Raw genomic sequence first — 24,507 nt, forward strand, 5'->3', positions numbered from 1 at the left:
CAGGTGCAGTGTTGCCATTCCTTTGGGTCAGGGCATTGGGGTTCTTGGCATGGTCCATGATCATTGACAATACATATTCACTCAGGCCTTCATCTGCTACCTACATTGAGTTACTGACTCCACACAGCAGTGTTTTATGTAGATGTTGGGAATTCAATCCAATGTTGTTTTTTGTATTTTGTTTTTTCTTGCTCAGCAATCACTCACCCATTGAGACACCCACCAGCCACTTCATCATTACTACAGCTTACATTTGAAAACTACAGTTTGCACTCTGGATTCATCATTAATTGCTTATTTGTCTTAGAATGCCTTTGCTTATATTAAAAAGCCAGTAGGGTTAGTTTGCTCAATAATCTAAATATTTTATAAATAATGCTCAATTAAACCCTCAAATAATCCTATAAAACAGGTGCTCCTATTAGTACCTTTTATATATGGAAAGGTTTAACAAAGCTCAGACAAATGCTAATGCCGTGTTCTTGTACACTGAAACTGGGCACATCTTGTTTCCCAGTCAGAGTTCGTATATATCCCTTTGAGAAAGGCTCAAGTGACAAAACTAACACGTTCATTGAGGCTAGAATGAATAACATATTGCTGCTTTCCTGTGTTTTTTTCTTGCATATCTTTCAAAACTGCTTCTTGAATGCTTGGACATCAAATGATTCTTTGACAATACATGCTGCTCCATGTTTCTTCTGTTACTTGGTGACCTAGTTAGAGCAAATCTCATGCATTTCTAGTAATTGCACAAATGAGTTCTGTAATTGGAGAGACACAGTGTATTAGAAAGTGCTATCATGATTTCTCTTCTTTCATGATGTAATGCTATGTACAATAGTACCCAATAATATATCTGAATCATTTCATTTCACTGTCGTGGTTTTAAGTTTTTAAATTTCCGCGTAGTATACATGAAGTATAATTCAGTATAATTCTAACTCCTAACTCAGGCATTTGTTATACTTTTTTAATATCCTTCTCTAACTCATATATAGATTTTAGACATAAAGCAGGGAAGTACCAGCCTTCAATTCCATAGCCAGAGTGTCTGGGAAACAGGTAGGACCCTAAGAGAGATATGCATGGTACCCAAGAGAAGGGGAAAGGGACAAGACATCCTGCGATAATTGGGAGCATGAGGGGATGGGAGAGGGAGTAGAAGAAAGAGAAGGCTATCAAAGGAGGGGACAGGAGGACAGCAGAGAGCAGGAAGATAGAGTCAGGGGAAGAATAGAGGAGAGCAAGAAAAGCGATATCATAATAGAGGGAACCATTTACAGGTTTAAAGAGAAATCTGGCACTAGGGAAATGTCCAGAGATCTACAAGGCTGACCATACCTAACAATCTAAGCAATAGTGAAGATTGTTCATGATCTTGCCTGATCATGAGATTGATGATTACTTTATACGCTATCATATAGCCTTTATCCAGTAGCTGATAGAAGCAGAAGCAGACACCCATAGCTAAACACTGAACTGAACTCTGGAATCCAGTTACAGAGAGGTAGGAGTGATGAGCAAAGGTGTCAAGACCAGTCTGGAGAAAGCCACAAAAATAGATGACCTGAACAAGGGGTTGCTTGTATATCCCAGATTGATAGCTGGGAAACTAGCATAGGACTGTTCCAGACCCCCTCAATGAGGATGTCATTTTGGAGGTCTGGTTAATCTATGGGGCCTCTGGTAGTGGATTAGGATTTATCCCTGGTATATGAATGGACCTTGGGAAACCATTCCACATAGAGGGATATTCTCTCAGTGTAGACATATGGGTGAGATTCTAGGCTCTGCTCAGAGTGATATGACAGTCTTTAAAGATCCCCCATGGAAGGCCTCAACCTCCCTGGGAAGCAGAAAGGGGATGGGATAGGTGTCAGTTGGGGGACAGGGGAGGAGGGGAGGGAGAGGTAACTGGGATTGACATGTAAAAGGAGCTTTTTTTTCTAATTTAAATATAAAAAGTAAAAAAAATGAATAACAAAAACAAAACAAGAAAATCACCTACCAAAAGACTAAAGTGTGCAGTCCATCAGGTCCCTCCTGGCAAGCTGATGACTTTAATTAAACCTACTTACAGGAGCATCAGTGAAGGGTGTTTAAGGGACATGACAGTTTATGAGTGGCTGTGTCATTAAAGAAAATGTCTCTTTTCTTTATTAATTGTCTGTGAATCCTCAGGGAGGTAAAAGACTGCTTAAGCTATTCCCCATGAATCTTATGTGTAAAAGTTTTTGTAGGCAACAACGGCTTCTCAGAGTGCAAATACATGCCATAATTTCCAGAATATGTGGGTTTAAGTTTCCACTTGTTTGGGGTAACCTTATTTGAGTGTAACTGTGCAATCACATTTTTTATGTTTAATTAGTCATGTTAACAGAAAAGCAATACTTTATTCATCATCCTTCTACTCCTTTTCCCTCTTCTTTAGTCTAATCTATTCTAACCTATTTACTTTCTAATACATACACACACACACACAGTATATATATATATATATATATATATATATGTATATATATATACTGAATGCTCAATGTCATCCTTCTCATTGATTTTATATATTATTAATATTGCTACCTTTTTTCTCCATGTTTTTATTTAGAGAAGTAGTATTTGCTTTCACCCTAGGTCCATGGGCTATCTAGGATCACATAGTTGGTCAGTAAGGCAGTGTCAGTTACAGGTTCCATCTAGTGAAATGATTTGTAAGTCAAATTAAATATTGGTTCCTTATTATTACAAGCTTTGTCCTATCATATCTTGCAGAGCATATCTTGCAGGCAGGACATCTTTGTGTCTTTGTAGATCAAAGAGTTTGTGGCTTCATTGTCTCTGGTTTTATGTTGAGGTCTTTGATCAATTTGGAGGTGATTATTTTAGACAGTGATAAATATGGTTCTATTTGTATTCTTCTACATGCAGACATCCAGTTAGACTAGCACCATTTGATGAAGTTGTTGTCTTTTGTCCAGTATTTATTTCTGAGTTCTTCATAAAAATGAACCAGGCAGCCATCCATGGGTATATGAATTTATGTCTTAGTCTTCATTTTTATTCCATTGGTCAACATGTTTCTTTTTGTGCTGACAACATGCTACTTCTGTTTCTGAAAATTTATTTATTTAATTTAGAAACAATCTGATTTTACATATCAATTCCAGTTCCCTTTCCCTCCCATCATCCTATGCCACCCCCCTCCCATCACACCCCTATCCACTCTAGGAAGGATGAGGCTTTCCATGGGGGATCATCAAAGTCTGTCACATCATTTTGGGGAGGGCCTAGGTCCTCCTCTATGTATCTGAGCTGAGAGAGTATCCCTCCCTCCAAGAGAATGGGCTCCCAAATTCCATTTGTACACTAGGGATAAATACTGGTTCCACTGTCAGAGATTCCATAGACTGCCCAGGACTCCTAACTGGCACCCACACTCAGAGGGCTTGACTTGGTTCAATACTGGTTCCCCAGGTTTACAGCATGTTATGTCTATTAACGTTGGCTCTATAGAACAGCTTGAAGTTTGGGATAATTATAGTTCTAGCAAGTCTTATATTGTTCACCATTGTTTTAGCTTTCATCCGTGTTTTTCTCTTTTCAAATGAGCTAAAATTAAATTTTCCTTTCAACAAATTTGGGGCATTTTTTGGAAGTTTTAAGAGTATTACATTGAATGTAAACAATATATATAACTATATATAAAATGTTTTTCTGAGTCAGGTTTTATCTGTGTGTAGGACTGGCTGTGCTGTAACTCACTCTGTAGACCAGGCATAGCCACAAACTCACCTAAGTTCACATGCCTCTGCCTTCTGAGTGGTGGTATTGAAGCTGTGCACAACCATGCTCAGCTGAAAGTTTATATTTTTAATTTGAAACAACTTTATCCTTTTTAAAGGATGATCACTTTGGCATTGTATGTAAGAATCTCTCTTATTTGAAGTTAAAGTGTATCATTTTCATTGTTTGGTAGATATTTCGATTTTACATTTGTGTTTATGACTCATTTTGGATTTTTGTTTTAAAATATTACAGAGAAAAAATATGAGTATATAATATTTCAGCATCTTTCAGGGAAAGACAATATGTTCTTCTCCAAATTACTTCTTTACCCTTTCCTAGAGCACAGAAATTCACAGAACTCAACTTTCTAGTTTCTTTTCTGCTCCATGGACTCTTTTGTGTTTGTGCCCGACCTCAACATGAATACAGGTTAGCTGTGTAACGTTCCTCTGATATTATAGGCTATTTTGACTTTTGTAGGCCCTTTGAATTTCAAATGAATCCTAATCTTGGTTTTTGAAAAGAAATACTTGCTGGGATTTTAATAGAGGATGTATTTAATATCAGGAATATTTGAAGAATATTAACTTTAAAAATAACAATTTTAGCATTTATAATAAATGAACACTTTTCATCTATTTAGAGTTGCGTTAATTTCTCAAATAACTGTACTTCTTTCCATGTCTGTTCTTGAACACTGCAGGAACTGACGTTCCATAAAGTATTATTTTGGTTTTAGTTTTCACTTTCCTGCCAGGCTACAAAGGCAACTCATTTTCCTGTATTGTTATTTAGTGTTGAACTTAATTTTGAGGATCTCATTTGTTGTTTCTAGTAGCTTTTTACGAATTGTATGTGATTTTTCTACCTAAATGATCATTGCATCTGCAAATAGAAACAGATTTTTTTGTTTTATGACAATTTAGGATAAATTTTATGTTTCAGTCCTTTAGTTTCTCAACAAATATCTAAACTTTCATTCTTGTTATGATAAATGTCCTTTGAATTAATGAAGTCTCAATATTTATAGGCAGATGATGGATGCTTCATTTTGCAAACAATCATCTTTGTTGATTTATGAGGAATATTTGTTTATAGTGATGATAAGATGTTACCCTAAAAATGGGCTTATTGCTAGCCACTTGCTTATTTCTTAAAAGGGTGAAGAGCATATTCTTGTTCTTATTTTGAGAATTCTCGAATCAATTTAACTTCAAAATCACGTGAATTGTATAAATTCTATAGGGAAGAGTCTAAATAGTAATCAGCTTTCTCTGTTATTCTCACTATTGTTTGCTATATCTTGGTCCTCCATTAAAAATAATTCTGTCTAGCTAGAAAGTAATCAAATTAATTGATCTTCATGTGGAAACAGATTTTAGATTCATGGATTTCTACTGCTTCATGATTTTCTTATTTCTTTTCAGTTCTTTTTATCTTCTTTTTTATACATTAACTGTATTTTGTTAAAAGTCCACATATTTCTTTCATTGTTTTTGACAAAGATTTATGCATTTTTCTGATGTTGTAGTTATCTTTCACTTGGGTCCATTATGAAAAGTACACATATGTAAGTAAGGGAATTGTTATTTTTGTAATAAAGTTACGCTCACTTCAATAAATATGTCATATAAGGTGGAAATGCCTTTATGTTTATTAAGAGTTTATTTTGTGATTTTGGGGGCAGGCTTTGAAGACTCTTAGTATGTATTTTTATTAATCTTGTGTGCATGGATTCATCAGTTTCTTTTTCAGTGTTAACAAATTGATTTATTTTGTACTGCTTCCATTCCATATCATCAGGAAAGTTGACTTCACCATTTGTTTTACCTACATTTTTGATGTACTCAAGACCATACCACCAGACTCCATAAATGATTTCTTCATGGCACATTTCACTTCATCAGAACCATCTGAGTAGATATGCTGAAATATGCTCTGTCACCCACCAGCTGCTCCTTCTTCTCTTCATCTTTGACCTCATAGACAGTTTGTCCCAGTTCCTGGAATGATGAGATGATGATGGGGAATACAGGTTTGCTCCATCTGCTACGGATTGTTTTGGTGTGAGCACATCTTCATATCCCCCTAGCTTGTCCCATCTCACAGCCTCTGTCTGACCTTTTCATTTTAATTTCAATCTTTGGTGATACTTTAAGTGCCTTCTGTTCCTGTACCAGAGGGTGAAGCAACCTCAGTTTTTTTTATCATTTTTTCATTTTAATTTTAAATAGCTTGTTTTACATGTCAATCCCAGTTCCCTCTCCCTCCCCTCTTCCCACACTCCCCTTCCCCCCCCCCTCCCACCCTATTGCCAAATCCTTCCACATAGGGGATATCTAGAGTCTGTCATTTTACTCTTGGTAGGGTCAAGGCACTCCCCTAAGAGTCCAGGCTGAGAGAGCATCTCTCTTTGTGCTATAGGCACATGAAGACAGTTTGTATACCAGGGATAGACACTGATCCACAGCTCAGGGCCCCATAGGTTGCCCAGGCCTTCTCGCTGACACTCACATTTGGGGGGGTCCAGATCAGTCCCATGCTGGCCTCCCCACTGTCGGTCTGGGGTCCAAGAGCACTCCCCTGTTCAGATCAGCTGTCTCTGCTGGTTTTGCCAGCCATTCTTTGCCAATTTGCTCATCACTCCTCTCTCTCTGTCACTGGGTTCCTTGGGTTCAGTTCAGTGATTAGTTGTGTGTTTGCCTCTGCTTCCATCAGTCACAGGATGAAGGCTCCCGGATGGTTATAGACATCAAGTTCATTATCAGGAATGGGCATTCGAGGTGGTCCTTCCACTATTGCTTAGCTTGCCAATTGATGTTATACCTTTAGATCACTCGAGGTCACTCTGGTGCCTGATCTGTCTTCGATCCTATGATTCCCTCTTCCCCCTATTCTACCCCCACCCCCTCAACTTCCTGTTCCCCCATGACCAACTCCCTTCCTCTTTACCCCCTCTATTCTTCCCAAGTCCCACACCCCCCCACCTCAGTTTTAAATTGTAATCTTCTCCAGAAGGGAGTTGTACCAAACCAGACAACCCTTTTTTTCTCAAAATCTAGCATTTACATCATCCGTCTGAATATTCTAGGTCGTAAGAATATTCATCACTCGAGCTTCCATTTGATATCAGTCATACTCGATTTTTGACTGAGTTCTCTAAGTTGCAGACACCAGATTGTGATCTGTTCTGAGTCTCCGGGCTCCCCTTAATACAGATGGCAAAATTTATGTCTGCGTTCTCTAATTGCTGTTCTGCAAAAGGTTTAAACCAGAAGAATAGTCTTCTTCATGGTATTTTCAGAGCGCTTTGCTTAGAAGAGCTATGGGGTTATTTACATTGAATTTAAGAGAATTCTTTACATCAGCAACACCATCGCTGGGATGTTGTAGTTCCTGCTGCAGCTGCTGCCATCTCTAAAAGCCATGGAACCTTCGGCCAGAGTGTTTTCTACCTGGTTACCAGTTCTGTGAACGTCCAAGCGGAGAAACGTTGGAAGAAAAACCCACAGAGCTTCCCTAGACAAGCAGTTTCATGCAGCACATGACTGAGGAACAGGAGCCCATCAGCTATTTTGATGGATTGAAATCTCAAACTGAAATCATGGCACACAGACTTTCTCTTATTAACTTGTAGTTAGTTGCATCTCCACCTGTTGTAGCATTTAACTGCTAGATGTATAGATATTAATCTAATTGCAAATATGAATAGTAGTAAATATTCAGTGACCATGTCATCATTTTGACATTGGCCTGATTTTGCTCTGTAATCTTGACTGATGCTAACATAACATTATCAATTATTTTTGTAGCGTTATGTAGGATTGATTAATGATTTTTAAAACATTTAATCTCTCTCTCTTTGATTTTTCAAGACGGTGTTTAAGTGTGTAGCTTTGTAGACTAGACTGGCCTCAAACCCACAGAGCTCTGTCTGCCTCTGCCTACTGAGTAATGGGTTTAAAAGCATGTACCACCACCACCCAGCTAAACATTTACTCATTTATGGTGACTTTTTTATATTTTTATTTCAAACACAGACTCACTATGTAGTGCTAGCTGGTCTGAAACTCACTATGTTGCTCAGGATGGCTCTGAACTTGACATAATCTTCCTGAACAAAATTATGATAAAAGATATTCAACTCTATGAGACTATGCTGTAGCTGACAAGTCCTAGAGCATGTAAAGTGCATAAACACCAATGGTAACATTATCATGAGAGTGCCTGATACATTCTAGTTCCCTAACATACCATGGTTGAGAGCTGAAGTTAAGGACAGCATCATCAGTATAATGAGCCATGGAGATAATCCTCATCTCACATTCATCAATTACCTTCACAATCCCCCATTGCTAAATTCTTGAATGAGAAAAACAAAATAAAACCTTTAGCATCTTTCTTAATAATTTAGAACTTAGTCCCCACAAGTTTAGCTATTACTACATTTTGCAGTTTTAAATAAACCTCCTAATTTAGCCTTTATTTCATTGATCAAATTGCTTATTATAAAGTGTCACGCATAACCAAGTTGAAATAGACAAAACATAAACCTCAGATATTTGTAAATCAAGAAATATAAATACATGTAGAATGTTATATTTGATTTAGTTTACTTTGAATTCTTTGAACTTGAAATCTCATTAATATAGCAATATGGTGTGTGTGTACGTGTGTGTGTGTGTGTGTGTGTGTGTGTGTGTGTGTGTGTGTGTGGTATCCTATACTGCCTTACCCAGTATACAGTAAGTTCTCCCACTGATTTTTCCCAATACATCCATTTACTCTTCTACATGAACAGTCAGTGTTTCTACCAAGTAGTCATATCAAAGAATCTCAGGGCCCCTTTTAAGATCAGTCGTTTCCTACGAAGACTACAGACTCAGAAAGGTGGCTACTTGTCTGATTTTTCCCTACAGAATAGATGCAGCTTGAATTCATCAAAGAAACAATTACTGGAATTGATACATTGGATCCTAATATTCAGCAAAACTCTATCAACTCCAACGTCTCCAATCTACAAAACCACATGTCAACTTAGATATTTCAAGGTTTATCTTTGAAAACCTGACCATTGGTCAGCTCTGAAGAATTTTGAAATGGGCAGTATTTGCACAATGTACACCTGCCAAGTACATTCATATTGCTCTGGAATGTTAGAAGGTACTAGAACTATACATTTCTTATCCACAGTAGTAATATAGAGTCATATGCTTATGTCCTCCCAGTGATATATTCATGAAAGGGTAAAGCTGCGTGAATTGGTACCAATGGCTACCAAGGAACTTACCCTAAAACTTATATTTTTCATAGATTGCATTCTTTCTAAAGAAGACGTGACAAATTACAGTAGTCACCCTCTATCCAAGCTGTATCTTGGACTTTCTGCTGCTTAAAGTCATGTAACAATTTCCATTAAAAAAAAACTCTTGAGAAGCGTTTAGTCTTCAGACCCTTTAGAAGGTAACATTGGATTTCCAATGACTCAGTTAGTTTTGAGTTATCTGCTCCCAAGTGAATTCATTTTTTTAGAGCATATCTTTGTTCGGAATCAGAATAGAGGTTTTTGAATTTGTGCTCAAAACCTGTTATTTCTCCATTATCAATTGGGAAACAATGGTGAAGTGGACTTATGTAATTTGAAGGCAAGATTATCATTGAGGCTTCTGACTATGGAGCATAGTGCAACTATAGGCAAGAGAGCACAATTGCATAGCCATTCTTTTTTGATGTTTTTATTGTTATTATTAATTACATTTTTAACTAGAAACAATCTTGCTTCACATGTCGATCCCAGCTCCCTCTCCATCCCCTCGTCCTGCACCCCTCTCCACCAGCTCCCCGAGCCTCCCACACTATCCCTACTCCTTTCCCTATATGGGATCTCCAGAGTCTGTTATTTCATCCAGGGCAGGGTCTAGGCCCTACCCCAAGAGTCCAGGCTGAGAGAGCATACCTCATTGTGGGATGGGCACCCAAAGTCCATTTGTACGCCAGGGATAAATACTGATCTAATGCCCAGGGCCCCATAGATTGTCCAGGCCTAAGGGAAATGAGGCAAGATCTCCTTGGAGTACAAAGCTTTTATTTAGTCTTTTTTCATCACATCATTTCAGTCTCTATACTGGAATCCTGAAATCTTTTTATTCTTTGTGTCTTTCCATTCCACATTCTTTTATCTCCTTGGTATCTATACATAATCCTTTTTCATTTTGGTTATCACTAATTAGCTGGTGTCAATGAGTAAGATTTGTCTCCTGCCTCAGAGAGAACAGATTTATACAACGAACTGCCATTGGGTTGATCACTACAATTCTTATGTCATTTCCCCCTAAGAGAATAATAAAATAACATCACAGTTAAAAAATTATCATGATAGACAGTTGTTTTGCTTAGTGATGGTTACCCCCTTGATAGTGAGTGATTGATAATCTTTTATTATATAATGTTTGTTGCTGTGATTCCACTGTTGTTATCCAATTATATATTATACATGAGTATATACAAATACTTAGGTATGAACTTTATTGAATTCAAAACACATTTCGGGAACTTGGAGCATATAACATGTATTACAGATTTTTTTGTCTGTATTTGTCATTGCTTTAACATGACTCACCGTTTGAGATTAAGTCAAGAGTTTATTGTAGAATATTCCTTTAAGGTGTGTGACTGTCACTGTGATTGATTTAATAAACAAGCCTACTGGCCAAACAGCTGAACAGGACACAATTAGTCAGGAAACAAAACTGAGAATTATTGGAAGGGGAAGGACAGAGTCAGAGGAGAGGCCACAGATGCAGAGGCAGAGGGAGGTAAACTTGCCATGCTGATAAAGGTACTGCTGCATGGCAGAGCATGGATAAGGAGTATGGTGCTGGTTTAACTGGACACCAGCGCATAGAAGAATGCATGTGGATCCACGTGTATCACCCTGCACAAATCTCAAGACCAGATGGATCAAAGGCCTTAGCATAAAAGCAGACACACTGAACCTGGTAGAAGAGAAAGTGGAGAACAGCCCTGAATACACTGCTGCAAGAGACAACTTCCTGAGTAGAACACCAATTGTGCAGTCACTAGGATCAGCAATTAATAATGAATGGGACCTCATAAAGCTCAAAAGCTTCTACAAGCAAAGGATAACTCACAACATGGCAGCCTATAGAATTGGAAAAGATCTTCAGCAACCCCATATTTGACAAAGGCTGTTTCCAAAATATGTAAAGTACTCAAGGAACTAGCCATCATCAAACCAAATAATCCATTAAAAATGGGACATGGTATTACTTTTAATGTGACCCCAGAAGTTTTCTTGTGTTATGTTTCATTTCCTTTAATTCTGGGATTAAAAAAAAACTTCTTTGACCCATTCATCATTCAATAATACATTGTTTAATCTCAGTGAGCTTTTTAAATTACTAATGACTCATTTGTTTTGTATTGTTTTAGCCTTTATTGTATTGTGGTAGAATGGATATATGAATCTATTTCAATTTTTTAAAAATTTGTTTTTGTGTGTGTGTGTGTGTGTGTGTGTGTGTGTGTGTGTGTCCCAGTGTGTATTCTGTTTTAGAAGATATGTCTATTCTTTGGTGTTTAGGTAGAATATTCTGTAGATATTTGCTAAGTCTCTGTGATATATTAAATAGTTTAATTCTGATTTTTTTCTGTTTATTTTGTCCAGATGGCCTGGCTAATGCAGAAATGGGACATTGATATCATAATTGAAGTGGAGCGAATCTGTGTCTTTAAGACTATCAGGCCTTTTGTGCATATAGATGAGACAGGAAAATACCCTCCTGTTTAATCATTCCCTTGATGACAATGGCGTTCCCGGCATATCTTTGGCTTAACTTTAGTCTGAAGTCAATTTTATCAGATATTAAGATAGCAACACCAGCTACCTGCCTTATCCATTTCCAACCTATTATGTCAGAAGTTGCCAGGAGATTTTGTAGGCAACAGAAAAATATCTTAGATTGCCTCACCATTATGGGAACTACCTGTTCGTAGGCCAGTAAATGGAGGACTTTCTTAGTAAAAATCAGAGAAATGTGACTGTGGATTACTTCTTGCGTGCGGTTTTTGGTTGGATCGTGAAGTTCTTGCATATTGTTGTGATTTTTATTACTACTATTCAATTGAGTTTATAAAACTAATAAAGCATAGACTGTGTTGTATACGTTAAGGTCCATCTTAATAATACATTGATATATATTATTTACCAGACATATTTCCAAATTATATCAATTTTTCTTTTTTATAATAGCTGTGTATTTATGCTATTAGTACATTAGAAATAGGTTTTCTTTTTTCCCTTTAATGCAGGCCTTACTTTTATTTAAACGCTATTGATTATTCATTTATATTCAGAAAATTTATAGGAATAAGGAAAGAAACAGGACTTGCCTTAGGTAAAGACAAATAGCTGGTGTAGTTGGACAGCCTCCCGGAAACACCTGACTTCAGTATCTGCAACTTAGTAATGATCTACACTATGACTCCGGAGAGAAAATAGGTATACATTTTAAAAACAAGACTTAAAATCCTCTTTATTTTCTCTTCCTTTCAATTGTGGTTGTAAATTTCTGAGTCAGAAGAATTTAACGTTGATAGCAATATATTGCATACTTACGTATCAAATATAAATCGAATCAAATGCATATCTGAGATCATTGACATTTCAAATAACAGAAGAAATTCAAATTTAATTTAAAAAGGCAGAGCTGTATTATTATTTAGCTTAAAAGTAATTAATTAATTCTTATTATTCCTTCTGGAGTGGGCAGTTCAGTGTTACAAAGTTTTAGAGAAATACAAGGAAATTTACAAATCAAACATAACATTGTCATTTTAATACAAAAAACCCTCCTAAAGTGTTTTAGAAATATATTCTATTATCGTAAATCAGATGATCCAAATTGATTGAAATGAAAATCTATTGACATAAAACTATTTTAGGAGTGAACAGCTGTTGAAGTCAGCTGTTACAATATAAATAAAACAAGCCAAACCATAAGAGTAGAATATTTGAAATTTCGAAACCTAATTATGCCATCTGGAAATAGACTAATCAGAGAATGGAGATTTGGAGAAAAGAAAACCATAAATAATTTACAAAGCAATAAGACAAATGTGTTATTTGTGCCCTAACTCTCACTACTCATTGTCCACAGGAACATTGTGCTGTGTCTATTTCTATCCTGTTCTGTGTCTCATTTAGTCTTAATCTCATGTAGTTGGTGATTTATTAATACGTAATTTTCATGAATACACTGGTTTCTATTTCATAACCCAAGCTCAACATCCATAAATCAAGTCACTGAAACAAACGTGTACAAAAATGTTCCATACAGACATTACTTGTTTCTGAGCAAGTTGTTTCTCAGAAGAAGGAGATACGTGGAGGGGACATCAGTACTGGAGAGTGAGAGGGAAACAGAGACAGAGGCAGAAAGACAGAGAATGCTGATGTGTACTCATTTATGCTCACTTTAAAAAAAAGTCTCCCTCATGTTTAAGCTCAAGAATGCTAAAGAGGAAAATGCAAAAAAAAAAGAAGAAAAGTGTCACTACTATATTTAATCATATGAATTAAACCAAAATGAACTATGTCTCTCAGGTATTACTATCTCAGCATGGGTGTGTATAGGCACTTCCTCAGTCCTGACCCCATCACCTAGAGCTACCATGTTACTGCGCACAAACTCTCCAATAACCATTGCACTCTTTATGTGCCCTGAAGTAAATACCTGAGACCTGTGCCTTGAGAGTGAACCCATCTGGAATAACAGCGCCTGGAGTGGCAGGAAGACCCAGAGACCTAGCATAGAACCAAACACATCAGGTGGTAAAAAAATGACAAAGTAATGATGCCTAATGATATTCTGTTATACTCATAGATTGGTGCCTAGCCCAATAGTAATCAGAAGATTCATCCAATAACTGCTGGAAACAGATGCTGAGACCCACAGTCAAACATTAGTCCAAGTTCAGGGGATCCAGGTGAAGAGAGGGAGGAAGGATTGAATGAGCCAGGGAGTCAAAGACATCGCAAGAAAACCCATAGAAACAAGTAACCTGGGATCACAGGAGTTCAAGAGTCTGGACTGACAGCCACAGATCCTGCATAAGACTGACTTAGGCCATCTACATATATGTAATAGATGTGTAGCTTGGTCTAATTATGGGATTCCCAACAGTTGGAACAGGGGCTGTCCCTAAGGCTTTGGCTGGCTTTTGGGAACCTATTCCTCATACTGTGCCCTTTTCTAAACAGAAGCCGAGGAGGAATAGATGGGGAGCAGAGGAAAGGAAGGAGGGGAAACTGTGGTCTGGATGTAAAATCAATAAATTCATTGATTAAAAATAAAGAAAAATAAAAAGGATAGTTTTACAGCATATTTAACCGGGTAGACTTTGAACAGCAGGATGTGACAGTAGTCAAGGAGACCTCTGCCATATTCTACTTCCATGAAGCCATTATGCTGTTCCCAACATTTAGAACTAGTAACATTCCTGTGCTCCTTTCTTCTGTCCCGATGACCCACAGGCCTACTGGTGGATATAGCAGGCTTTGTGCTTTCCATCAGAAAGGCTTCTGCAGTACAGTCATCTTACCCTTCAGGACTCCAGGAGCCCACCTTACACAATCATTTTCAATGGCCATGATAGAATTCCAGGATATCATGTCTCCTAGGACTAGAATCATGACATGGGTCCAATGTCAGAGACCAGTAAGTAAAATCTACCATTCTAGTTATTTGTTGTGTAGACTGATGACTGGGGAAGGAGCAAGTACTAGCTGAAATGTTCCTCCAACCTTCTAAACTGAGATGTTATCTGACACAGCAGCAATAAGTAACAAAACAGTGCTTCAGGGGATATTATTTCCTTCTATGGTACCACGGTTAGCTTAACTGGCTTACAAGATGGTCTTGATGGAAGAGAACACATGTGGGTTTAGTGACTATTTGAGATTTTAATATGATTCTAGAGAAATTCATATGAAATCATTTATCTAAAAACAGACACCTCAAGACAAATACAGTTTGTAAGGAACGCCACAAATATCATAAGGAACATTAACTGTCAGGGCTATATTTCGAAGAGTGGATGCGTACTCAGCATTCTTAGTTTAAAATCAATAAAAGTGCTTTTAACTTAGAGTGCTTTGTAAGATGACCTTTGCATTCAGAAGCCTAAACCACTTTAACCCCAAAAATGGAATTTAAATTTGAAATTTAGTTCACTATTTATCTTTAGTTGGCACATATAATTCTATGTATTATATTACACATTTAGGAATATAACATGGCTAAACATTCTTCCAGGAAACATTTTTGGATTACATTAAAACATACTAATATCTTGCATGTTTGTGTAAATTTTGGTACTTGAAATCTCCACATAGTCAAAGCAGGAATAAACAACATGCATTTTGAATAATACATTGTCTTCAAAGAAATTCTAAAGCAGTATAATTGTAAAGCATGAAATTATAAGTTGATTTTCAAAGAGAAGCACTGGGGTTACCTGGCTTAGGATCTTTTGGCATTTTAATTTTGAAGGTATAGCTACACAATCTATTGTAATAAATGGAAAAGCTCCACCAGTCGTCCAGCTGTGATGGTTGTATTGTCAGGGATCTGATTTCTCTGATTTGTGTATCACTTAATTTAAAAGGCTTGTGTCAATGGATGTAAATCTGAATTTTGTTAGTATTTGAGTGTGTGTGTGTTTCAGCTTGACAGGTCACTACGTATATTATCACAATCTTACAGTAAACAATGTTTCAAAAATGAAAAGTTCAGGCATGCTTTATACAGTGTGTAATTAAAAATGACCACTCCTTTCGACATCTCACAATTCTTTCCGTGGTATTGATTAAAGGACTCACTGGGAATATTGTTAAACACATCCAGCTTACTGGCATTGTAGTTCTGTTAAATATGTAATGTGAGACAATAAAGGTGTCAGTATGCCTATTGATATTTATATTCCACCAAGGATTCTGTTGAACATGTAAGGACTAGAAAGGTATGTCATGATGCTTATATATGCACACATTTTATGTAAACATAAAATATGTGAGATTTTTATAAACTATATGAAGGGAAGAGGAGAAGAAAATGTATGTTTCCTTACATGGGCTTCAGAACATGGCAGCCATTCAAAGTATCACGTGTTTGTGGGTAACACATGAAGCCCATGTGAATGTCTTTTTGACATGAACATGACCATGTCTAGGACCCCAGTGCCACAAAGTAGTGATGGGACCTGCACTGACTCAGGGGAGGAGGACTATCAAGGTCTTCCCTTGGTCTGAGAGTATAGGTTCACAGTGTGTTCAGGAAATATCTCCCAGAAATTCTTCCTTCTGAATGACGGCAGCCTAAGACATCTGCCATAGAAACCCTTACAGGATGGCAGCAGTGTGAGTCAGTTCCCACAGGGACACTTACAGGTACTAACTAATACGCTTCTTCAGATTTTATCATCCTTTAATGTCCACTCAATTAAAATATCTCGTTCATACATGCGGACCTCCTTAAATTGGTTAACTAAAGAAATGAAAATATTTCATCAGCTTCATGAAAAAGAATCAAGAGTAGTTCATTATTGCCATTGAATTTGTTTCTAACTTATTCACATAGGTAGTTGTTTGGAAATCACACATGGTAGTGCCCACCACAAAAAAATAAACAGACACGTTCTTCAGTATTACTTTAAAACTGATTCCCTTTTTGTATTTGAATTCATCACGTACATCTGTAAAACATCATTCCAATAGTCATTCAAGTTCCATGCATTTACCTTCAAATTTGCCATGCCATTTTTCTTGACAGATAAATAATATTCTACTGTGCACATTTTGCATATTTTTCATCCGATTCATCTGTTGTAGGAATTTTAGGTTGTCCCCATTTCTCATTTATAGTGAACAGAACATAGTAGTCTTTCATTTTCAAGAGTAGCTCAGCTGAGAAGCTTTTGCTCATAGTCTCTCATGAGCTTCTGCCTTTACTCAAGCTTTTTTTTTCAGGGCTGAGGTCTTCTCATGGCTCATGGGGTAAGGCATGACTTCTAAGTTTATACATTTGCTCCCCGCCTTGTGTGCCTCTCTGTAAGCTAACTGCAGCTTGTCCATCTTCAGAGTACGGCAGCAAAATTCCCCTGTTTCTAACTCTCAAAGAACGAGCTTCTAAGAGTGGTGGACATCTTTTCACCAGTATAATGCATTTTTTCTGAAGAAATTACACAGTTCATGTTCTAGATATTTATTAAAAATAAAAGCAATAACAATGTGCATTCACTATTATAAGACCTTACAAAAAATTTATATTTCTTTCACATATACTACTGTGAGCAGCTAAGCTAACTTACATTTAATAATGTTCTGATTATTTAATAGCTTGTGATAATTCATTCATTCATCCAGTGCCCTTCTGTATAAATTTCTCACATGACACATATGCTCTGTTCACATAACCAAACAAGGCAAATTCACTTTTCTTATCCGACTTCACTTCTGCTTACACTAGAACATCATTTCCTTTTCTTTAGTTTTGTGGTAGCAAGGTTCTCATTATTTTCTTGTGTAATCACAGAACTCAATAAATGTTTTCTCCCACCCTAAGTACTGCTGATATGTTAAGCTGAAAGGTAAAATGTACATCTACCTTTTCCACAGAGACTGTGTTCCCAGAATCCAGTAGATATCTGAAACCACAGAATACTAAATTCTATTTATACTATGTTTTACATGTACATATATAAGTATATACAGGAAGTAGAATTTTAAAGCATACACAGGATGAGATTAACACTATCTAAAATTAAATAAAAATTTTTAGCAATACACCGATGCTATGATAGTTAATTTAACAAAGAGGATGTTGATAGTTGTGAATGATAAAGACCAATGATGATAAGAGACAACATAATAGTATTGAGAAGTGCACAATTTAAAACATAATGTTTATTTGTGGAATTTCCCACTTAGTATTTTTAGCTTATGTCTCATCTTGTGTACGGATATTAGAGGGAAACATCAGATTAGTGAGTGCCAGAATTGTGAAGCCAAGAGACGCTACTTAGACATTTCCTCCATTTTAGAGGGAATATTCTTGAATGACTGGCATTCAGACATCTATTTGAGCAAAGTACATCCTGAGATACTATTTTTTCTATAATTTGTTTTTCTGCCTGAAACTGCTTGATGTTTACAATTTATACATACACATATTTACACACACACACACACACACACACACACACACACACACTGAGTAGAGTAGAAGCTCTAATATTCAGGCCTCTGTTGTGTTTGTAACATCTTAGACTGCTGATAGTAGCTCCTTTTAATGGGTGAGTAAGGCTGAAAATGTTCACATCAATTTCCTTTTGCCAAGAATGATCTAGGTCACGACAAACCATGAGCCAAGTTACTCAACCATTACTGAACTACCATCACATAAGGATAAGTTAGTAAGTTTGACCTTTTAAACCAAACAGCGAAATGTTCTTTTGATTAAAGTCTACAACAGTCCCCAGAGATCGCCAGTGCTGAATGCGAGGGATTTAACACAACAGAGATCTTGGCAGATAAATGTACCTGTACTCATAAGGTTTCCAATTCACATACCGTTTTCAATTCCTTTCTCTATAGAATCACCATTCTGGGCTTAGTTTTATTTTGAAGGCAGTTGCATTATTTCCAAGGTGAAGACTCATGCCCAGGGAAGCCAATTTAATGGAAGAAAGCAAAGGCTTTATTCTTTCTTAGAAAATTAGTTCTTTATGGATAAACACTCCAATTTAGCCTTTCAAGCTAGATTTGAGGCTAGTTCTGAATAGTTTTTGATTACTCTATAAAGTGTTTTTCCTGACTTTATTTTATGTTTCATAGTACAATTATACTTGGAGAAATCTAATTATGCTGCTTGACCTAGCATTTACTTCCAATGCTACACATGTGTTTCCATATACACATATACAGACACATTTATGTTTTCTACCTTAGTGAAAACATTAGAGATACAGAAAATAAGTATTTTAACCACTTTATCTCATACATAGGTGATAAAAATAAAAATGAATGTGACTCAATCTTTCTGACTTTGGAAAATGCATCCCTCAAATTCATCTTCAGACTTTAATATTATCAGCTATTCAAAAGTTCCAAAATTTTTGGGGAGCATCCAATGACATGCAGATTATATTATATGCTATTTTAATTTCCCATGTTACCAAGAGAATAGATTTCGGGACCTGGAGAAATGGTTCAGCACTTAAGACTATTAGTTACACTTTAAAAAGCTGATCTTCCTTAGAACCTGGGTTTAATTCCCAGTACCCACAACTGTCTGTGTCTTGATTTCTAAAGGACGCAAAACCCTCCCACAGACATACAAGTCAACAAAACAACCATGCATATCAAATTCAGAAAAATAAAGTAATACATTGGAAAACAGAAATTAGATCCATGAAGATGTTTAAAAAGCAACAACAAAGCCTGAAACAAATGTCCTAAACAATATTTTGATTAAAGAAAATATTTAAATAGAAGTGGTGTCAATTAATATATTTTATAAAATACGTGTGAGTTAAAATTATTACACAAAATAGCTAAGAAATACAAATAGAGAATAATATTCTGCCTGTAACAGCTTTTATTACTTATAATTTACCTGTACTTTGTATATAGTTTTTCAATTCATCCATGAATTGATTAATTATGCATATTTATGAGAAAGAGTATTTTTGTTGGCTGCTAACTTGTGAAAGAATAAAAATAAATAAATAAAACCCACATTGGTAATCATTTATATAAAGTTTGCTCTTTGAAGGTAGAAGAGAGCCTCATAGAATCTATCTGGCTAAGCCAGGTCCAGTGTGCTGACTGTTTTACTGCAAACATCATGGAAAATACTACTTTTAACTGTTTTCTGAAGTTTTGTAAGAGCTAATTTCATAATCACTAAGTACCAATAGTTGGAGAGTTCTATAACATTTGTTCTAACTGATGATGAATACATGACTAGCTGATTGTGACGCAACTGCATGCCTTCTGATTTATGTTTATCTGGAATTTTCCCATTTAATATAGCCCAAGAAATACATTTTAACTGAGTGATTTTTAGGTATCTTTTTCTCAGATGTAACGTTAGTCTCTGCAATTTCTTTTTCTTTCCCTCATGTATTCACGTTTAAACTATTTTTAATAGTAAAGATATAATTTTAATGTATTTGAAAGGACAAAATAAATGTACTTATGATATTTTATGTTTTTTCATTTTTACTAGTTTCTTGAGAAGCTCATAGAATGCATTTTGATCATATTCTCACCATCCTCCCATTTTCCCCAGATCCATCCATCTTTCCACATATAACCAACTTTGTGTTTCTTCTTTTTCCAGCACACTGAGTAAACTTTGTGCTATCAGTATACTCTTGATGAGAGGTCTTCACTGAAGACGACTCTACCCATAAGAGCATACATTTAATACATTAAGTGTCAATAATGTCTCAACTAAGGTTGGTACTTCATGTTTTATACATATTGTTTCAACTGATATTAATTTACATTTGCAACGTCTCTGCTGTGAGATTAACATCGTTTTCCTTTACTTTTCCCCAACCTTCTTTAAAAGTGTTCTGTATCCTCTTTCACCTCAGAAGGATAGGAGTATGCTAATAGCAGTGCCATTTTGGGTGAAAATTCTAGATACATATGACCTTTTTATTCTCAGGTATTTGGCTACTTTAGCAGTGTCATATAGACATTTCATGAAGTGGGCCTTACATCCAACCAAAACGTACTTGGTTACTCTCAGACCATTTGTGCCATTATTGAATTAGTATATCTTATAGGCAGATTATTATTGTTGAATGGAGTGTTTGTAGCTCTGTGCCATTGATGATTACTTTTTTTCTCCAGTAACAAAGTACCTTCCAGAGTTATGAATTCCAGTCAATAGGACTTATGATTCTATTTGGCTACTAGCTTAATACTTTTCATGCTAAATTTCATAAGAAAGTTGTATCTTCAAACATGGAGTCTTTAATCAGGTTATGGAAATTAACCAACCACCTTGACATTAGCCTGTAATGTTAAGGCATTTATGTGACCCCTTTGGCCAATGAATTGACAAGATATGACCCATTTCTACCACCAGATATTTTCTTGGTACAGTATGATGTCTGGTTGAGGCATTCTGTCTCCCATTGTATGGTGAATCAATTTGAATTCCTTTCATATATGTGTGTTTTAGGAAGCTTATACAGTAGTAGATTTCCACATGGCTTTTCAAAAGGCCATTAGTGTTAGTTGTCCCTTCCCAAATCCCCTCCTTTACCCTGCTCTACAATCTCTGTTCCCATTTGATTCACCTTGTCTAATCCTTCCTCATCTTTTTATAATGGCATATTCTGTCTCCCTTTTATTGAAAGTCCTTTCTTTCCCAACCCCTTACTAGTTACCTAACCACTGATTATTCAAGCTAAAACATGAACATCTAAAGCTTAAAAGCTACCGTCCATATATAAGTACAAAATTTGGATTATGTAGTTTATAATGATGATTTATAGCTTCATGCAATTTACCTACAAATTTCATTTTTATTAACAGTTGAATAATGTTCTGTTTTGTAAATGTTCATTTTTATTATCCACTCACTAGTTGTTGGACATCTATGCTCTTTCCAAATACTGGCTGTTTAAAATAGAGCAGCACTGAACAGGGATGAGCAAGTACTTCTTTGGTAGCATGCAAATCCCTGTTGATGTATGCCCAAGACTCAGCTATGCCACTCTTGGCATACATTCATAGGGTGTATGATATGCTGCTATGCCACTTTCCTGTGAACAGGATTTATCTGGGTTTAAAAAGACTTAGTAAGAAAACTTTACCATCTTCACTACAGAGAGCTAATATTGTAACAGAGACAGATAATGGGGTTCAAGATGAAGGTCAGAAAAGTAAAGCAGCCACCTAGTAACTCTTACCTCTACCAAGGCTGAAATGGTGATCCTGTCTTCCCTGTGACTGGAAACTGAATCTTTCATGAGACCCTGAGCTCCCTCTTATATACCTCTCTAGTACTAGGATTAAAGGCATGAGCTCTGTTTCTGGTTTAGACTGAGTCACTCTCATATAGTCCTGAGTGTCCTTGAACTTAAAGAGATCTATATACCTTTATCTTCTTAGTCTTAGGATTAAAGTTATGTGCCTCGCTGCCCAGCTTCTATGGCCGTGACTATCTGCATTCTGATCTTTAGTAGCTTTATTATGCCATAAACAATACATCACCACATAATATCACGTGTAATAATCATATGTGCATATGAAGTCATAAATACAAATACAATGTGAGACTTTAAAGCTTAAAGAAAGAAAAGATGGATGGGACTCCAGAGGAAATACACAAGGTCTCCCTCCTTCCTTTGAGAGGATGGGAAAACACATGCCCACTCACACTTGCATATCCATGTATGAGCCATAGCACGTACACATGTAAACACTCATGGACTGTTACGCAGAAAGTAATCCTAGCATATATTCACAGTATGATTTGGTAGCACAATGTACATGTAAACACTCATGTAATGTCATACACAGAAAGTAATCCTAGAATATATTCACAGTATTATTTAATCTATAAACTCTGTGACTATTTTCTTTAAGCAGAGGTGTAGACAATTTACCTTTATAGAGGAATAAAAAGAGATGAGACAAGAAGACTCTGAAGTTAATCAAAAGACAGAGTTTGGAAAGATTATATTTGAAGGGTAATAAGGGTTATTCCTATTATGCACAAATATTAAAGGGGCCAGAAAGAATAAAGATCTAGTTTGTATTCATTTATTTATTTATTTTTAATTTAATTTTACATTCCAAACAAAGTTCTCCCTCCCACACACCCCCCAACCTCTTCTGAGTTAATTCCCCATCCACTCCTTCCACAGGTAGATCTAATTTTAATATGAGAAAAGGGAGCAGACAGTTCCTGCTTGACATTCCTATGATCAGCAAAGTGGAAACCAAGGTACTGGGCTTGAACAAAAAGTAGGTGAAATTTTGAGCTGAGGAGAAAGGTCAAAACTTTGCTGTGTGCAAAACAATCTATTAAATCAATAGGACAAAAGCACAAAGGTTGCAGAAGATGAATGGAGAGACAGATGAAGTTCGCCAGGAGCCACTTGTCATGGGTCAGGTCCAAGATGCTTAGTAATCTTCATTGGTAAATTACTACACATAGTGGAGGGGGGAGAGCTGACCCTCTGCATTTCAATAGGGAAGGCTTAGGAAGGTGGTTTATATTTGAAAACAGACAAGAGTTTGGTTAATAGCCAGATGTAGCCTTGGTTATATTTTTATGTCTTTAACCATGAGAAGAACAAGATTTTCTGTTTGGGTTATTCAAGGCAATAACATAGGCAGACACAATGGCCAGTTTAAATAGGTCTATCAGGGAAACATGGCAAAAATACAAATGTTTTCTCTAATTGTGTACCTTGCTGTCTTCCAGAGTGTTCTCATCCATGGTATGATTGTAATTGCCCATTTTAAAGGTAAAGCCAGTTTCATTTGTTTCAGTTCTCATGAATTATAACTTTTTACAACATTGGTCAGTTTTATTATATAATTTTTATTTTATTCAGAACATAAAAATTTTCAGTTCTTTAGTTTCCTATGATTTAAAAGTGGAAATATGAACTGCATATATTGTATTTAATCATCATAAAAGCAGCTAGATGTAGCAGACTAAGTGGTATTTTTATGAATTTTTTGACTTTAATAAAAACTGAAGTTTTACGGAGGAGTCTTTGTCCATAAAACATTGTAGAGAGCTACCAAAAGCAAAATCCAACAGTTATTACATTAACTGAAGAATGCAAATGACTTACAAGTCTGAATCTCCTTGGGCATGAAAGCTGGATGCTAAGACCTACTCTTTTGTTATTGTTGCTACTGTTTTCTGGCAATAGGGACTGAACCCTGGGCCTGAACTCTGCAAGGAATATACACTATAACTGATCCAAAATTTAATACTTTCTCATTAGTTTTGTTTGTTGTTTGATGATTTATGTATGCATTAAATGCATTCTGATTACTGTAACCTTCAAATACTCCAAGGCCTGCTACTCTGCCGCTCTATAAATCCTTGCGTGCTTTTATATCTTTTGTTGGGCTGACCCTCCTGAACTTCCCATTGCCATCTATATAACCATGACTTTGAAATTACTGGATACACTTACAGAAGTAAATGACTTTTACTTCCTCTCTACCTCAACTCAAAATGTATTAAGAAGTAAGTTGCCAAGGTTCACCTTCAACTAACATTGGTGCAGGCTTCTTGTCTAATTTCCCTAGTTGCTGGAATCACAAGTATGTGCTACCATGTCCAGCATATTTAATAATATAATCCAACTAACTGCATTCAGTTTTCCTTGCATTTATGTAATTTTTAATATATTTAAAGTATTTTTAAAATGCCGTATATGTTGGCACACTCCTGTGATCTCAGCATTCAGGAGGCAGAAGCAGGAAGATGGTTGCTGAGTTTGAAGGCAGTCTAGTTTAATATTGAGAGTTATGGGCCAATCCTACATCAAGCAAAAATATTTTCGTGTAAACAATTTTCTTTTTTTTAAACCTCTCTTAATTATCAGAAATTAAGAGGGAATTTACAAACTTACCTCTGTCACATACAT

General features: G+C 36.2%; 1 pseudogene; it reads right to left on the reverse strand.

Annotated features, from left to right (window-relative positions):
• Nucleotides 1–4,628: 4,628 nt before the first annotated feature.
• LOC101825398 lies at nt 4,629–24,507 on the reverse strand (annotated as a pseudogene).

This window comes from Mesocricetus auratus, unplaced genomic scaffold (assembly GCF_017639785.1).
Source record: "Mesocricetus auratus isolate SY011 unplaced genomic scaffold, BCM_Maur_2.0 Super-Scaffold_2245, whole genome shotgun sequence".
Taxonomy (NCBI): Eukaryota; Metazoa; Chordata; class Mammalia; order Rodentia; family Cricetidae; genus Mesocricetus; species Mesocricetus auratus.